Source organism: Tenrec ecaudatus, chromosome 3 (genome assembly GCF_050624435.1).
Source record: "Tenrec ecaudatus isolate mTenEca1 chromosome 3, mTenEca1.hap1, whole genome shotgun sequence".
Taxonomy (NCBI): domain Eukaryota; kingdom Metazoa; phylum Chordata; class Mammalia; order Afrosoricida; family Tenrecidae; genus Tenrec; species Tenrec ecaudatus.
Genome location: NC_134532.1, coordinates 131,930,282 through 131,947,779, shown reverse-complemented (window position 1 = coordinate 131,947,779; position 17,498 = coordinate 131,930,282). Strand labels below are relative to the sequence as shown.

The window sequence follows — 17,498 nt, the reverse complement described above, 5'->3', positions numbered from 1 at the left end:
TTCCTTCCCTTCCCCTGGCCTTCTCTTCCAGTATCCGCAGGGCGTCATTGCTGCGGTGACTGTCTCTGAAGGTTTTATTTTAAATTTCATGCATCAAAATATATTAATTAAACAAAGGAACATACGCAGGTCTAACAAGATTAATGAGGTAAAACTAAGAACATAATAGTAAGGGGAGAAAATATTAAAGAACCAGAGGATGATTATATGTTTAATCAGTGCTATTCTGCACCCTTGATATATAATCCTCCCATTAGGCCCTTCTGTGAGGGACTATTCAGTTATCGTACAGGTGGGTTATGGGTCTCCACTTTGTCTACACTTCATTTCAATTTGATTGCTTGTTTTTGAATGTCTGATACCTATTTGTGTGGATACCTCATGATCACACAGGCTGGTGTGCTTCTTCCATGTGGGCTTTGTGGCTCCCTGCTAGATGGATGGCTGCTTGTTTAACTTCAAGCCATTAAGACCCCAGATACCGTACATTTTAATAGCTGGGTAACATGAGCTTTCTTCATCACATTTGCTTATGCACTATTTTGTCCTCGGTGATCATGTCAGGAAGGTTAGTAAGACCAAAATGATTTAAAGAAATATATATTTTAATTAATGTAAAACAAAACCAGAATGGAGAGACAGCTGAACATTATTTCTAAAAACACAAAAGCACACTCTAGTATTGCAAAACAAAAGCACTGCCATTGAGTGGATTCTAACTCATAGCCACAGAACAAAATGCTCCTCTGTCCTCTGCCATCCTCACATTTGTTCTTATGTTTGAGTTTATTGATGAGCCCACTGAATGAATACATCTTGTTGAAGGTCTTCCTCTTTTGCTCACTTCCCTTCTACTTTAGTAAACACGATGTCCTCCTTATCCAGGGACTAGTCCCTCCTAAGTACATGACGCAAGTCCGAAGTACATGATACAAATTCTCGACATCTTTGCCTCAAAATCACAGTCTGGCTGTACTTTTTCCAACACAAATTGTTTGTTCTTTTTGTAGTCCATGGTACTTTCAATATACTTTGCTGTTATCATAATTCAAATGCATCAATTCTTTCTGTCTTCCTTATTCAATATCAACTTTTGCATTCATATGATGTAATTGAAAAGATCTTGTCTTGGATCAAGCACAACTTAGTCCTCAAAATAACATCCTTGTTTTTCAGCACTCAAAAGAGGTTTTGTGCCGCAGGTTTAGTCAATGTAATGTGTTGTTCAGTGTCATATGAGCATTAACTGTGCATCCAAGCATGATGAAATCCTTGGGAATTTCAGTCATGTTTCTCTATGAGAAAAGATTGAGGATCATGAGAATTTTGGTCGTCTTTATATGAAGTTGCAATCCACAAAGAAGGCTGCAGTCCTTCATCTTCATCAGCAAGTGCTTCAAGTCCTCCTCACTTTTAGCAAGCAAGGTTGTGTCTTCTGAATATTGCAGGTGGTTAACAGGTTGTCCGCCAATTCTTATGCTGCATTCTTCTTCATCGAATCCAACTCCTCTGAATATTTGTTTGTCTCTGGTTATTTGATCCACCAGTGATCTGTCAGCTTGTTGTGTTGTGATGGCTTGTGTGTTTCTGTGATCCTGGAAGCAATGCCACTGTCATTTCAAATACCAGCAGAGTTAGCCCAAGGGAATAAGCTTCAGCAGGTCTTCCACACTATGAATAGATTGAAGACATAATAGGCTGTCCATTTCAGAGGAATTAGCCACAGAAAACCTAATGGACAGATTTGAAAAAGCCAAAATTACATATGAGCATTTAATGGTCTGTTCCACAGTCACCTCCTGGTTTTAGGTGCAAATATTGGGCTTCTCCATCATCTCTTTACATAGATCTAGTCAGTTTGAGCTCTTTGTATTCCATCCGCACAAGACCATGTGTAGAGTTGATATTTGTGTGGTTGAACAAAGATATTTGCGATGAAGATGTCTTTTGTCTTGCAAAATTCAGTCATGTCATCTCCAGCTTCATTTCTTTCTTTCTTTTTTTAAACATTTTACTAGGGGCTCACACAACTCCCATCACAATCCACACACATACATACATCAATTGTATAAAGCACATCCGCACAGTCCCCGCCCCAATCACCCTCAAAGCATCCGCTCTCCACCCAAGCCCTTTGCATCAGGTCCTCCTCTTTCCCCTCCCTCCCCGCTTTCCCCTTCCCCATGAGCCCTGACAATTTCATTTCTATCAGTACAACTATGTTTCCCTAGATTCCTACCTCGTGCATTCTAAATTCTGAGAATTCATGCACATTTCCAGTGTTTCTTCTCATTTGGGGTCATGCAAATGGAAGTCATTGTGACCCGAGGAGGTCATCTGCTGGAGCTCTATGTGACAGTGCTTCCCTTTGCTCCGTGAGCTTTTCCATGCCTGATGATGCTTTGATGCTATCCATATGGTGTTTAGTGGTTAATTCCTCAAAAGTTGACAGCTTATTCCTTCTGCATTGTTTGTTCCTAGTTTGGAAGCTCTGTTGAAATCTCTTCAGTTTCGCTGACTCGGATGGTATTTGAATCGCCAGTGCCCTAACTTCCAGCATCGCAGCAACACACCAGCTACCACAGTCTGGCAAACTGCCAGACAAGTGTTGGCAAACATTAGTATAGCTAGAGGTCAATGTCAACTGCTCTGTGTTCCAGGAGGTGTCTGGTTACTCCTCATCAACCAGCCGGCTTCATGGCCTCCGTGCTCCATTCCAGAGGTTCCAACAGCGCCATCTTTCATTTCATGAACATGAACATCATTTCATTTCATGAACATTGTTAGAGAGAAAGTTTTATCCCTTCAAAATACGTGTTGTAAATCCCTATACTTGTGGGTATAATGAATTCCATTTGGAAGAGCCTTTTCTATTTGTTGGACGATATCCATGTAGAGATGAGTGCCTATTAAACCCGTCACTTTGGGAGTACAAAGGGAGCAGACCAGGCACAGACGAAAACAAGCATGCAAGGAAGGGAAGAGGTGTGGCACACAGATGCCCCTAGGTAGAGGAATAGACGCTGAAAATAAACCAGAACATTCTTTTCCAGAGCAAACAGTGAAATCTTGCTCTCAGGCTTGTGGCCTGAATTCAGACTTTTAGCCTCATAAAATGTGAGAAAATATTTTTGTTGTTTGTTAAGACCAGCCACTTGTGATATTTCTGCTAAAGCAACATGAAGAGGTTAAGAAAAACACAGTGTGTGCTGGGCAAATTTTAAAGTGGTTTAAACATTTTTTTCCTAAAAATATATGAAGCATTCATCAGAATCCTATTTTTAATCCCATTTTCCTTAAGAAGAAAATGAGACTGAAGAAATATAATATGTATGTCCAGGGTCCCGCTAGCAGCTTTGTTCCATGATGCTAACCACTAAAAGCAAAATAGCTGCTTGCTACATCCCTAATTGCATCTAACGCCTTGATTCCCACTGAATAATGCATCTTACACTCTATCTGGTACTTTATGAAACACAGTGTCTTGTGTCGTGTTTCCGTGTCAGGCTCTGATCTACGAGGTTGGCGGTTTGAAACCACCAGCAGCTCCAGGGGAGAAAGACTGGGATTTCTCTCTTAAATGGTTACACTCTTGTGAACCCACAGGTGGGTTTATGAGTCAGCATTGATGGCTCTTAGTTTAGTCTTGTGTGGTTTGAATGTCTCTGAACTCATGGAAAAGCAACCTTTCCTCCCGAATCTTACTTAGATTACCTCAAGGTACTTGCAGTGTACCTAAAATCACTTTCCTTACTTTCAATAAGTATGTGTATTCTGTAAAACTTTCCTTATAGTAGGCTAGTCTTCTTCCTGTGTGGTGGGAGGTAGAAGGTCGAAGGTGGAAGTTGAAGGTTGACTTTCAGATCTTTAATACGATCAATATGTAAATCATGTGGTACTTTATTCTCTGGTTATATCTCATTACAAGGTGAGTTAAAAAATAATGGCTGCAATAATCACCTTCGGACTCTCAACTAGTTTACCACTATCACGGACCTCTCTGACTGCCAGAGTCCTATATATATGATTTAGGTGTTCCAGTCCCATAATGCTTAGCCCCTAAGTTGTTAACCAGAAGGTGCATGCATCAAAACCTTCCGCTTATCTGAGGGAGAAAGAATTGGCATTCTACTTCTGTAAAGATTTACAGTCTTAAACACCCTACAACAACTGCTGCCAAGGGGGGGCAAGAGGCCTGGTAGGGCTTGATCAAGGGCAGTGTAACAGAGGAATACTGAAACCCAAATGAAGGCTCAACATGATAGTGGGGCAAGAGGAAAGTAAAAGGAAATAGAGGAAAGAACTAGGAGGCAAAGGGTATTTATAGAGGTCTAAATACAGGCATGCACACATGTAAATATATTTATATATGAAGACATAGAAATAGATCTGTGTGTATATATTTATTAGTTTAGTATTAAGATGGACATTGGGCCTCTTCTCAAATACTCCCTCAATGCAAGAACACTTTATTATTAATCTGTGATTCCATGATGCTCACTTGCCCAGACACGATCCCTGAAGACAAAATGGATACATAAGCAAATGTGGTAATGAAAGCTATCAAAAGATATAGTATCTGGGTTCTTAAAAGCTTGAAGATAAACTAGCAGCCATCTAGCTCAGAAGTAACAAAGCCCAAATGGAAGAAGCACATCAGCCTGTGTGATTATGAGGTGTCGAAGGATCAGGTATCAGGCATCAAAGAACAAAAAAATCCTATCCTTGTGAATGAGGGGGAGTGCAGAGTGGGGACCCAAACCCATCTGTAGGCAACTAGACATTCCTTTACAGTCAGGTCCAAGGAGGAGACGAGCCAGTCAGGGTGCAGTGTAACAATGATGAAGCATACAACTTTCCTCTAGTTCTTAAATGCTTCCCCCCCCCAATATTATGATCCCACTTCTACCTTACAAATCTGGCTAGACCAGAGCATGTACACTGGAACAGATAGGAACTAGAAACACAGGGAATCCAGGACAGATTAACCCCTCAGGACCACTGGTGAGAGTGGTGATACCAGGAGGCTGGAGGGAAGGTGGGGTAGGAAGGGGGAACTGATCACAAGGATCTATATGTAACCTCCTCCCTGGGGGATGGGCAACAGAAAAGTGGGTGAAGGGAGTTGTCAGACAGTGTAGTACATGACAAAAATAATAATTTATAAATTATCAAGGGTTCATGAGAGAGGGGGAGCGGGGAGGGAGGGGAAAATGAGGAACTGATATCAATGGCTCAAGTAGAAAGCAAATGTTTTGAGAATGATGATGGCAACAAATGTACAAATGTGCTTGACAGAATGGATGGATGTATGGATTGTGATAATAGGTGGAAGATCCCCCAAATGACTTTTTTTTAAGTCCACAAGGTATTTCTACTAAGTCCTCTGTACTAATGGCCACTGATTTGATTTGGGATTATAAAGTTTACATAGTCTAGCTCCTTGTAGCTCTTCGTAGTTCATCTCTTCTATTTGTTTATTTTGTTTTCTCAATTCTGCTCATGCTGGCTTTCATATTGATCCAAAAATATAACAAAATGTCTCTTTTCTAAGCACTAGTGAATTGATATTTTTCTGTATGTATTTTCCTCAGATCACCATATGATTCTTTCTCTAACTCGTTTAAGTATGTGATCTCATGTCAGCTATCAGAGGAAACTTTCCAAAATACCCCTCCTAAAATAACTCTTGTATTGCAGTTATTTTTCTGTTTACTTTTACATTAGAGAAAACATGTCTTGTGTGAAAGTATATGATATTATGTCATTTTAACCATTCTAAATGTACAACTCAGTGACATTAATTATATTCACAATGTTATACAACCACCACCACCACTATTTCCAATCTATTTTTATCATTCCAAACAGAAACTTTGTCCCCATGAAACAGTACCTTCACACCCCCATTCTCCAGCTACACCTGGCAATTACTCATCTTTCCCTCCATGCATGTCCCTTCCTGCTTCTAAATATTTCATATCATTAGACTTATGTGTCATGTATACTTTTGTATCTGGTTTGTTTTACGTAGCATAATGCTTGCCCGGTTCATACATATTGTATCATGTCTCAGAATTTCTTTAATTTTTAGGGCTACAGTATGCAACCTTCCTTTCTTACTGCATCTAGAGCAGAAGTAGCACAGGTGGGTGGTTTGAAAGTACAGATATTACATTTTTTCATCATTTAGGGCTTTAAATTTGACAAAAAGGCTCTGGCAAAGTTCTCTCTGTGTCACTGTTGGGGAACCTTCAGTTTCTGTACACAACTAATTCCTTGGCAATCTCCACAGGGCGTGCATCTTTCTCTGCACATTGGCTTAGTTCTTCTTCCTCTTGGAGCCTCTTGGGCTGCTCTCTTCATGGCTGGCAGTTCACAACCACCAAAGTTCTATGGGAGAAAGATTGAACTTTCTCCTCACAGAGACAGTCTTGGAAACCCACCATGTGTCACTATGAGCCACCATTGGCTCGATGGCAGTGAGTTTTCTGGTTTATCTGGGGTTTTTTGGTTTGTTGGTTCTCACGGTGAACAGATTGAAGGCACACCCTAACATGATATAATCAACAAAGAAAATTCAATTGCACAGTGGGATTACATCCAACACTAATAGGGTATACTTGAGCACATATTTTTGAGGTACATAGTTCAATCCACAACATATATATAGAACATTTTCTTTATCTTTGGTAAATATATGCATGGATTCCACCCTTTGATAACTGTGAATGTGCTGCAATGAGACTTCATGTACAAGTGTTTGTCTGACTCCTATGTTGTGTCTCTTTGAGTTTATAGTTAATAGGGAATTTTGGTTGTATGGTAATTTGTCTGCTTAATGTTTGAGCAACTTATAGCTTGTTTTCCAAAGAAGTTGCCCAGTTTATGATCCCACGTAAAAGAACCAGAGTTCAGATTTTCCATATTCTTGCAATTTTTTTTGTTTTTCATTTTCTAATTGTAATCACCTTATTGGTGTCAAATGGTATTTCCTTTTGGTTTTGATTAGCATTTAGTTAAGACAAAATATGTTGGAGATCATTTCATGTGTTTATTGGTCATTTAATAATCCATTCACACTTTTGCCTATTATTATATTGGTCCATCATCTTGTTGAGTTGTAGTATTTCTTTATATTTTATATATTAAACCCTAATTAGGTATTTAATTTATAAATAACTTCTATTCCTTAGAACTAATTTTTACCAATTACCCCCAAATTCCTTAGGGGTATTTTTTGTTTTGTGTCAAATTTCCCTAGCAATGTTCAATGAGGGGAAATAAGTGCTTTTTAAATTTTATTTCATGAAGTCCAATTTATCCATTATTTCTGATCATATAATTGGTATCATTTCTAAAGATCCATAGCAAAAGGCAAGGCTTTGAATATTTACCATGCCATTTTCTTCTAAAGTTATGTATTTTTCTAGGAATAAAATTTGTGTCACCTGGCATTGTGTTGTCAGTATATCTGTTTGACCTTTGCTCATGGAAGAGAGACTCTATATAGATATGGGCTTATTTGTCATTGTTTCCTCAGCTCATAAGGCAATTACTAGCACACACTAGTGATTTACTTGTTCACTTTTGCTTTCCTTAGCTCCACTTTCTACTTTAAAAGTCCCCATTTCCTCCATGCCACTCTCTAGTAAACTGATGCTCATAAAATTTTGATTTCTTCCCTACGACCCCTCTATGGGGAGATGTTCCGTTGTCTACAGATGTGCTCCTCATTCTCACCAATGGGTTTTAGGGATGAGTCAATCAGGGTGCAGTAGAGCCCTGATGGATCACACAATATACCTCTGGTCTCTTGAGGCTTGCCACCCCCTGCTATCATGACCCCAGTGCTGCTCCCCACTCTGGACTGGACCGGAGCATGTACATAGGTACAGGCACGAGATAAAACTCACCACACAGAGAACCCAGGAACGGGAATAGGAATAGCAATACCAAAAGGATAGGGGAAGGGGGGAGAGTTGCGGAGGGAGGGGTACCGATCACAGTGGATGGTCATAACCACACACCCCTTCAGGGAGAAGAACAACTGAAAGCAGGGGGGACGGGACAGAGCGGTCATTGTGAGATGTGAAAATAATAATCCATACTATGTCAAGCAGCCGCGGGATGGGGGGAGAGAGGGAAAAAAGAGGAGCTGATCCCAAGGGCTCAATGGAAAGTAAATGTCTAGAAAAGAACGATGGAATATATGTACTAATATGTCTGATACAATGGATGTATGGACTGTAACAAGAGCTTTAAGAGCCCCCAATAAAATGATCTTAAAAAAATATGAATTCTAGTCACTGCATCGGTCTTCTAGGTAGTGGTATGGAGGAACTGGGAAGAAATGAGATATATTCTCCAGCTGAGTTAACTTCAGATAAATAAACATACTGGAAACACCATAAATATTTGTTAGGAAATATGATCTTACATTTCACATTGACACATTTATATACATATCCATCTATATGTAAATAGATATGTAATATTCTACACTTGTATATAAAACCAACTTGCCATTGAGTTGATCTTTGGCTCATTGGCAACTCTATGTATGTCATAGTCGATTGGTGAGCCACACAATTTTAAATGGCTATTTTCTAGAGCTCGTTTGTTAAGCATTTTCCCCAGAGTACCTCTGAGTGTTCTTAAATATTTTAACCCTTCATTCAGCAGGTGAACATATTAAGAAGTTATTCTCCCCAGAAATTCCCTATAATATAGATAGAAAAATATACATGGTATACATAGAAAAAAGCGTTTGTTACCATTTTTTTAAATTAGCAGGCATCATGACAAATGTGATCTCATAGTACTGAATGGTGTTGCTTTTAAAAAATTCTGAATTATTACAATATACTTACTCTGATCTAGTCCATTTTTAGACAATTTACACATAGAATTTGCCAGATAATTATGTACCATTTGAGGTATGAAGTATAATTCATGAAAAAGAATGACTTGAGTGCTTTAGTGTGATCCAGTCATGATGGTGAGGCTATTTCACACTTGCCTCAAACACCGTCTTCATCCTCCTGTGCCCATCCATCCTTACCTGAATCTATGTAATCTTTTCCTGACCTGACATCATGGTAGTATCTCCCTCAATTTATTTTACTTAGGATTTACAATCAGTTAGAAAAATAAATAAAGGAGAATATCTAAGATAACAATGTTTATGTGGTTTATTTATATACATAAGAATGCTGAGTGGTGGCAATCCAGACAGAGTAGGGCTTCTTTAGAAATGCTCTGGGACTGTCTTTTTATTGTTCTGCTCCACTTTCCTTAGCTCCAGTTTCTATCTTAAAGGTTCCCTCATATGCTCATGTCTTTAACAGAATTCGTGCTTATGAGACCATCAGTCTTCTAGGAAATGGCATTGGGGGACACGGGGGACAACTAGGAAACACATTTGCTAGTCAAGTTAGTCTCAGCTAAATAGCCATACTGGAAACACCATGCAATACTTCAGCTTTTCTCTCATTGCAAAGAAAGCTGGAAAATGAAATATTATAATTAGATAGACTCCTACCCCAAGTAACACCATGCTTATATGGCTAAGTGGCCAAGTTTTCTAGTGCTTCCGGAACAGAAAGCCTATAAGCAGATGGCTCTAGCCAAAGAAATGTACTCTTTCATCATCCGAAAGGCTAGGACCCCAAGTTCAGAGTGCCCGCTCTAGGGAAATGCTTTCTCTCTGGGGACAACCCTTGAGTTTTTCCAAATCTGTGAGCTTGACATCCTTTGCAGGTATAGATCGTTACAGCAGATAAAAAATCAGAGCATAATGACATAATATTGAGAATCATGGCCTTGACACATAATTTTAAAGAATGGGGGCACAGATTGGAAGAGACATAATTCAATTGCAAACACTAAGGAATAAGGGAAAATGGATACTACAGGATCAGGAATAAAATTAAACCAACCAAACTCACTGCCGTTAGTCAATGCTGACTCATAGTGACCCCTTAGGGCAGGGTAGAACGGCCCGGTGCCTTCACAAGCCCGAGAATGTTTCTGGGAGGAGACAGCCACTTCTGTCGCCACAGGGAAGCTGGTGGTTTTGAATTGCTGACCTTGCTGATCTTAGCCCAGTGTGGAACCAGTAGGCAATCAGGGCTTCTTGGGCAAGTAAGAGTCTGTGTCAAATCCACATCCTAGAGCCATATAGGGTTTATTATACTGATATTGTATGAATAGGCATATATTTATTCCCTCATCTGTCTCCCACCCTATTCATCACAGTTTTCTGGCTGCTCATTTTGTTTAATTGTCCCACTTAGCAGTTTTGTTTATACAACCATTAGTTCAGGTGACTGACCACCATAAGTTTTGTTTCGTTAGAACCGTATTCTATCATACACTGTAAATCTGGAAATACTTGATCTCCTCTCCCAAGCTGGTACTTCTACACCTTTTAAAAACTAGAAAAATGAAACTGTTCTTTTTTATTTTTACATATAAACGAACAAGTTGCCTATTTAAATTAGAAAGAAAATCCAACTGTGGTATCAACAGACTTTGAAAAGAACCATTTGCAGAAGACGCATTGCTAATGGTGATCATATTAAATAAAAACATAAAATCGAAATCTCTAATGTAATTTATGAGTAAAGAGCATTTGGTTACCAGTGAAAATAGAAAAAGAAAAAACAGTCAACAATGCTTGTTCCTTTTTCCAACTAATATTTTTGTGAAATTTACAATTCTAGAATATATTTTTTGATTTATTCAGAATATGTTTTGATTTTATTTGTAAACTAAAGCTTTTGAAACACTTGTTTCAAAGTACTTTATGATATTGTACTGTTAACTCTCCCAATGCCAAATGCCATCTCTATGACTTGTATACCTGCTGTGATTATGATTAGCATAACCTTTGTTTGGCTTTGTTTTGTTTTATATTAAACGTTTGTTTTAATAAGCAACTTTTCATTCCTTAAGAATGACATGTGTGCAATTTAGGTTTTTCAATTGAAGTTTGGTCGTTATTTTAATGTCTTAGCTTCTCAGTCAGCCATAGAATGCTAAGTTTGCAGGGGGTTGTTATGGGTGCCATCGAGTCTATTCCAACTCAGAATAAGCCCATTTACAGCAGAACCAAACACTGTCCCTTCCTTTGCCACCCTACAAATGTTCCTGATATTGCACCTATCATCGAAGCCATTGCATCAACCGGACATGCTGAGATTGAGTTTCCTCTTTTTCACTGCCCCTCCACATTACCAGGCATGACATAAAAAGTGCATAAAACAAAGTGTCCATCCATGCCTCTAAGGAGCACACTGGCTGTACTTCTTCCAAGACAAACCTGATTATACTTTTGGCAGTCCACAGGAATTTCAATATTCTTTGTCAACACCACAGTGCAGATGCATCCATTCTCCTTCCGTCTTCCCGACTCATGTTCTACATACATGCATAATACTGAAGTATAGCAGTCAGCTTTATGGCTGATGCCAAGCAACACCCCCTGCCTTCCCCACCCCCCACCACCCAGAAAGAGAAGAAAAATACCAAACCATTTCAGAATAATATCAAGCCTATAACCTTGGTTTCTGAGTCTATGTTGGTTTTTTTTCCTTTCTAGTTCTCAGGTCTCTTTCTTTCTTTTATTAAAATCATTTTATTAGGGCTCATACAACTCATCACAATCCATACATACATCAATTATGTAAAGCACATTTGTACATTCATTGCCCTCATCATTCTCACAAAATTTGCCATCTACTTAAGACCCTGGCATCAGCTCCTCATTTTTCTCCTCCCTCCCCACTACCTCTCTCTCATGAGCACTTGATAATTCATAAATTATTATGTTGTCATATCTTGCATTGTCTGACATCTCCCTTCACCCACTTTTCTGTTGTCCGTCCCCCAGGGAGGATGTTATATGTAGACTCTTTTAATAGGTTGCCCCTTTCCAGTCCACCCTCCCTCCACCATCCCCGTATCCCCACTCTCACCACTGGTCCTGAAGGGATTATCCGCCCTGTATTCCCTGTGTTTCCAGTTCCTATCTGTACCAGCATACATCCTCTGGTCTAGCCAGATTTGTAAGGTAGAATTGAGATCAAGATAGTGGGAGGTGGGAACATTTAGGAACTAGAGGAAAGTGGTAAGTTTCATCATTGCTTCATTGCACCCTGACTGACTTGTCTCCTCCCCATTACCTTTGCTCAAGGGAGTGTCCAATTGCCTACAGATGGACTTTGGGTCTCCACCCTTCAGTCACCCTCATTCACAGTGATATGATTTCTTGTTGTGATGATGCCTGATACCCAATCCCTTCGACACCTCATGATCGCACAGGCTGGTGTGATTCTTCCATGGGCTTTGTTGCTTCTGAGCTAGATGACCGCTTGTTTACCGTCAAGCCTTTAAGACCCCATACACTATATCTTTTGATAGCGGTGCACCATCAGCTTTCTTCACCACATTTGCTTATTCACCTGCTTTGTCTTCAGCAATTGTGTCGGGAAGGTGAGCATCATAGAATGCCAGTTCAATAGAACAAAATATTCTTGCATTGAGGGAGTACTTGAGTGGAGGCCCAATGTCAATCTGCTACCATAATACTAAACCTACAAATATATGCACGTAGATCTATTTCCCCATCCTCATATATAAATATATTTACATAAGTACATGCCTTTATTTGGACCTCTATAAATGCCTTTTGATTCCTAGCTATTTCCTTTGATTTTCCTCTTGTCCCACTATCATGCTCAGTCTTCATTTGGGTTTCAGTAATTCCTCTACATTACTCTTGCCCATGCCCTACCAGGCTTCCTCCACCCTCCTCACCACCAATTTGTATCACTTGTTGTTCCCTTGTCCCTGGGTTTGTTAACACCACTACCTTTCCCCCCACCCCCTCCTCTCCCATGTCCCCATGGAACTGTTGGTCCTGTTGTTTTTTCCTTCAGATTGTTCACCAAGCCTATCTTATTTAGACAGACCTGAGGAGATAATAACATGCATAAAAACAAGACAGAGCTAAACCAAACAACAAAATAAAGCAAAGCAATGACAACAACAAGCCAATGACAAAAACAAAACACAACACAGCAAGAGAGAAAAGCTTGTAGCTAGTTCAAGGACTCTTTGTTGCCCTTTAGGAGTGTTTTCCAGTCTAGTCTGTTGGGGCACTAAGCCCTGGCCCCAAAGTCTATTTTTGGTACTCCCTGGGGACTTTGTTGCTCTGTTCCCCTTGCTGTTCTTTTGCACACCCTTAGTGTTTTGCCTCGGTGTGGTCGGATCAGATCTGGTGGTATTCCCACACTGTGTCTCCAGTGTTGTCCCCTGTAGGGCTATGGGTCAGTGAGGGATGCTATTTTTAATGAGAGCAGAGCCTCATCCTTCTCCCAAGGAACAGCTGGTCGGTTTGAACAGATGACCTGGCAGTTAACAGCCCAACTTGTAAACTTCCAGGGCTCCATAAAGACCACAAAAATGCAAAATGTGAACAGTTTAAATCTTGTTCTTTAAGAGATTACATATAATGTATGCAGTAAGAAATAATACAAAATTACCCTACTAGTAGTCTAAAGAACATTGAGAAAAATTCACATATCTAATGGTGATAGTTAAGAACATTATCTGTTTGGAAAGAGTAGGGATTCTGTGCCATTTCTGAATATTTGTATCTGGATCCTTGAATATCTTTTGATCATTCCTCAAACACACACAAAAAGGATACAAACCAAAAATAATTCAGTTATCAAGTTGATTCCAACTCATAGCAAACCTGTAAGACAGGGTGGAATTTCCCTTGTGGGTTTCAGAGACTGTAACTCTTATGGGAGTAAAAAGCCTCATCCCTCAACCTCAGAGCATCTGGTGGTTTCAAACTGCTGCCCTTATGGTGAGCAGTCCAAAGCATTACCCACTAGCTATTATCCTATATCCTACATCAGCCCTCTAATCTATTGATCTTAAATCCTTTTTAATTTCCTCTTTTGGAAAAACTTGTGCTTCCTCCTAAGCCAGATTCATGACTAACATGGAGGTATTCTGAAAATAAAATACTTGTTATTGAATGTTCATAGCTATAAATCCAGACAGTAACATTCTCAAGAAAGAGAAGAGGTCTTTCTTTGGAAGGTACTCATTATATGCCTAAAAATGAGTTCAGTGATGCTTCCTAAAAGTGATGCTTCACACTAAAAGTCATATAATAGCCTTGAAAATCATTTGCTTAGCTTCAAATCATTGTCGGATACTGTAGACTTCCTGAATGGAAGAAGACTCGAACATAGTGCCAGAGGGATGATGAGTACCTCAAGTTGGAAGACATTCAAGATGTAACTATGGAGGAGTTGATCTCTCAGAGTGGAGTGGACCATGTTGACTTGAGTTGGGCAGAAGTGGTGGGAGTGGAGTCTTTGGGATCTTTCTTTGCGGATGGGGCATAACTCAAGGCAAAGAGAAACAACTGGACAAAGCCTGCTAGTGATTATAAGTTGGAATGTGCAAAGTAGGAACCTAGGAAAATTGGAAGTGGTCAAAAATAAAATGGAAGGCATGAGATTGATATTCCAGCTATTAGTGAACTGAAATGGACTGGTATTGGCCATTTAGAATCAAAATCTTAGTATTTACTGTAATGGAAAAACCACATTCAAGAGTAATGACATGACATTCATAACCCAAAAATGCATTACAAAATACAACATGAAGTCCAATGCTGTTTATGGTAGTATTATATCTACCTGACTTCAAGGAAATCCAACACCATTATTATTTAAATTTATACATCAACTGCAAAATATGGTAATGAAGAAATTGAAGAATTGTATCAATGATTTCATTAGGAAACTGATCCACCCTGCTATCAAAATTCATTGATAATTATTGTGATTGAAAAATATTGGAATACAGAAGTTGGAAACCAAGATGAGAGGCAGTCGTTGTAAAATATGAACGTGGTGATGGAAATAAAGCTGAGATCACAGGACAGAAGTTTGCAAAAACCAAAGAATAGCTCATGGCAAGTACCTTTTATCAACAACCCTAAAGGTGACTAGACTCATGGACTTCTCCAGATGGAATCTGCATGAATCTAACTTCATACATCTGTCTACAATGGAGAAGTTCAATATATGCAGATTTGCTCTTTCTACTGGCAGTCTGTGATATATTCAATATTCTTTACTAGCACCATCTTTCAAAAGCATGCATTCTTTACTGTTCCTTATTAATTATTCATCTTTTGCATGTGTATGAGATTTATCAAAACCACCATGTCTGGGGTCAGACACACCTTAGTCCTCACAGTGACATCTATACTTTGTTTCTTTTACATAATTTGTAGCAGACTTGTCCAATGCAATACTTTGTCAGATTATTTGACTGGTGTTATTATGTATCCAAATGAAATGTGAATATTTTATAAATTTATTTAATGTGTTCACCAAACCCACTATGAGTATTAAAGAAAAACAAAACATAGTATATAACCTATGCTGAAACCTTTAGTCTTTGATATTCATTACTGAGTGCTTCAATTCCCCCTCATTTTAAGAAAGCAAATCATTTGCAAAGCTGAGCCGACAGAATATCCAAATGTTATCTATAGATTGAGGCAAGCCAAGAGCCTGAATTCACACAAACTTGAAACAACTTGAAAAATGCACCTAGGGTGTATATTAAAGGGTGCTTCCAAAAGTGTATTTAAACAATATAATTTTCGGCTATGAACATTCTGAAGCTCCTGTGTGTGTGTGTGTGTGTGTGTGTGTGTGTGTGCGTGCAGACTTGTTATGGCTGTTTTCAATTGCTGCTAAGCTAATTCTGAGTAGAAATGCTCCATCACTGTCTTTACTGCTGCCATCTTGGTAAAGCAGATTGGTAGCCTGTGTTTGGAGACTCCTCTTGGTGTGTTTGAACCATCAACATTTCAGCCACTAGTCTAAAATTTAGCTCCTTCACTCCACAAGTACTCTTGTAACATCTATAGATATAGGTATAATCAGAAATGGAAGATTTTTATTCATAAAATTGATTTGGTATTTTTATATATTACATAGACACTATAGGTTTCTTAAATAATTTATGATTGGATTAAATAGAGAATTATTAATTGCACAAGATTGAAAAAATGGTATAATTATGTTAGAGAAAGGTAAATCTGTATGGCTAAAATAACTGAAGTCTTTAAAATGTCATATGGGAACAATTTCTTTTAATCATTTCATTTTAATTTTGAGAAATATTCTAGGAAAATGTATATATTTCACCAAGAACATTTACGAACCTGGACATCTTAGATTATCTTACTATGGTGAAAAATGTACCAAATGTTAAAGTGGTCTTCAGCAATAATTATTGGCTACCTGGAATAATACCATCAGAATATTTTATGAAAAAATGAAGTGAATGAGGTAATGAATGTCATTTTGGTTTGAAAAATATTACTCTGTAATACATTGAAGTACAGATGTAATATCCACTTTCATTATGAATAATGGATATATATACTTTTATCCTTTAATATTTGAATAAGGCTACTATTAATAACAGTTCTCATTAATATCAAGTAGGACAAATATGAGTTCATTTCTATTTTTCTATCATATAATATCTGCAATCTTCTTCAGTAATTTGAATGTTATCTTGTCATTTGGATCTTTTACAGCATTAACTATCACACTTAAAATGTTAAAATATTACTTTCTATTAATATTTGGAAAAATGAAAAAAGCTAAACTAACAAGACTATTTATAATTAATTTACTATGTTGAACAAGAGTTTTATCTGATATGTTGGAAACAAGCTACGAGAAATAACAGACTGAAAAAAATCAGTTGTTCAAACTAAAAATAGTCCATTGAAAGAGATGGAAAATTTTAATGTAATTAAATAATTGTATCATATAGTAAATTTTAAAAGTATAGGTTTTAGAAAAAGATCTAAGTTGAGTGTTTGCACAGTCTCTTATTATGCACCAATAACTAGGTCTATTTGTGTACGTACTTACTTATGGGTAAGTAATATGTTTTACAAAATTAAATAAAGCAAGCAATGGTTTCTGCCCTTTCTTGGATATGAACCACAAATGAATACAAATAGTGTTATCATAAAGAAGCATAGAGAACTATGTGATTGAAGAGTCAAAAATACCAGAAGCCAATTTTGCTTCATGGTTACATAATATCTTATCAAGTAAAAATGTTCTATGGGTCTTTTTGGTTTTAATTTTTATGGAAGCAAATAACCAGACCAGGTTAGACCAGGTTGACTGGAGAAATAAATCCAGTGACTCTCTCATGTATGTATAAGAGAGACATTTATATCAAGAAGTAGGTATATATCAAGAAAACATTCCACTCCAGTGATAGGTAGGTTTATTGTGCCAACCTGGCCAATAGAAACATGTGGGGTTAATAAGATCATAGCTTGATTGGAGGGCAAAGAGATAAATGACAGAGCAAGCCCTGCCTCTCTCTCTTGCTCTCTGGTGATCGGGCCAGTGTGCAGC

The 17,498-nt window shown here is 38.3% G+C and overlaps 1 protein-coding gene across 1 annotated transcript in view; it reads left to right on the top strand.

The window, feature by feature from the left end:
• CCSER1 (coiled-coil serine rich protein 1) overlaps window positions 1–17,498 on the top strand; it is a 1,235,863-nt gene that overhangs the window by 381,986 nt on the left and 836,379 nt on the right. The gene's annotated exons all lie outside the window — the stretch shown is intronic.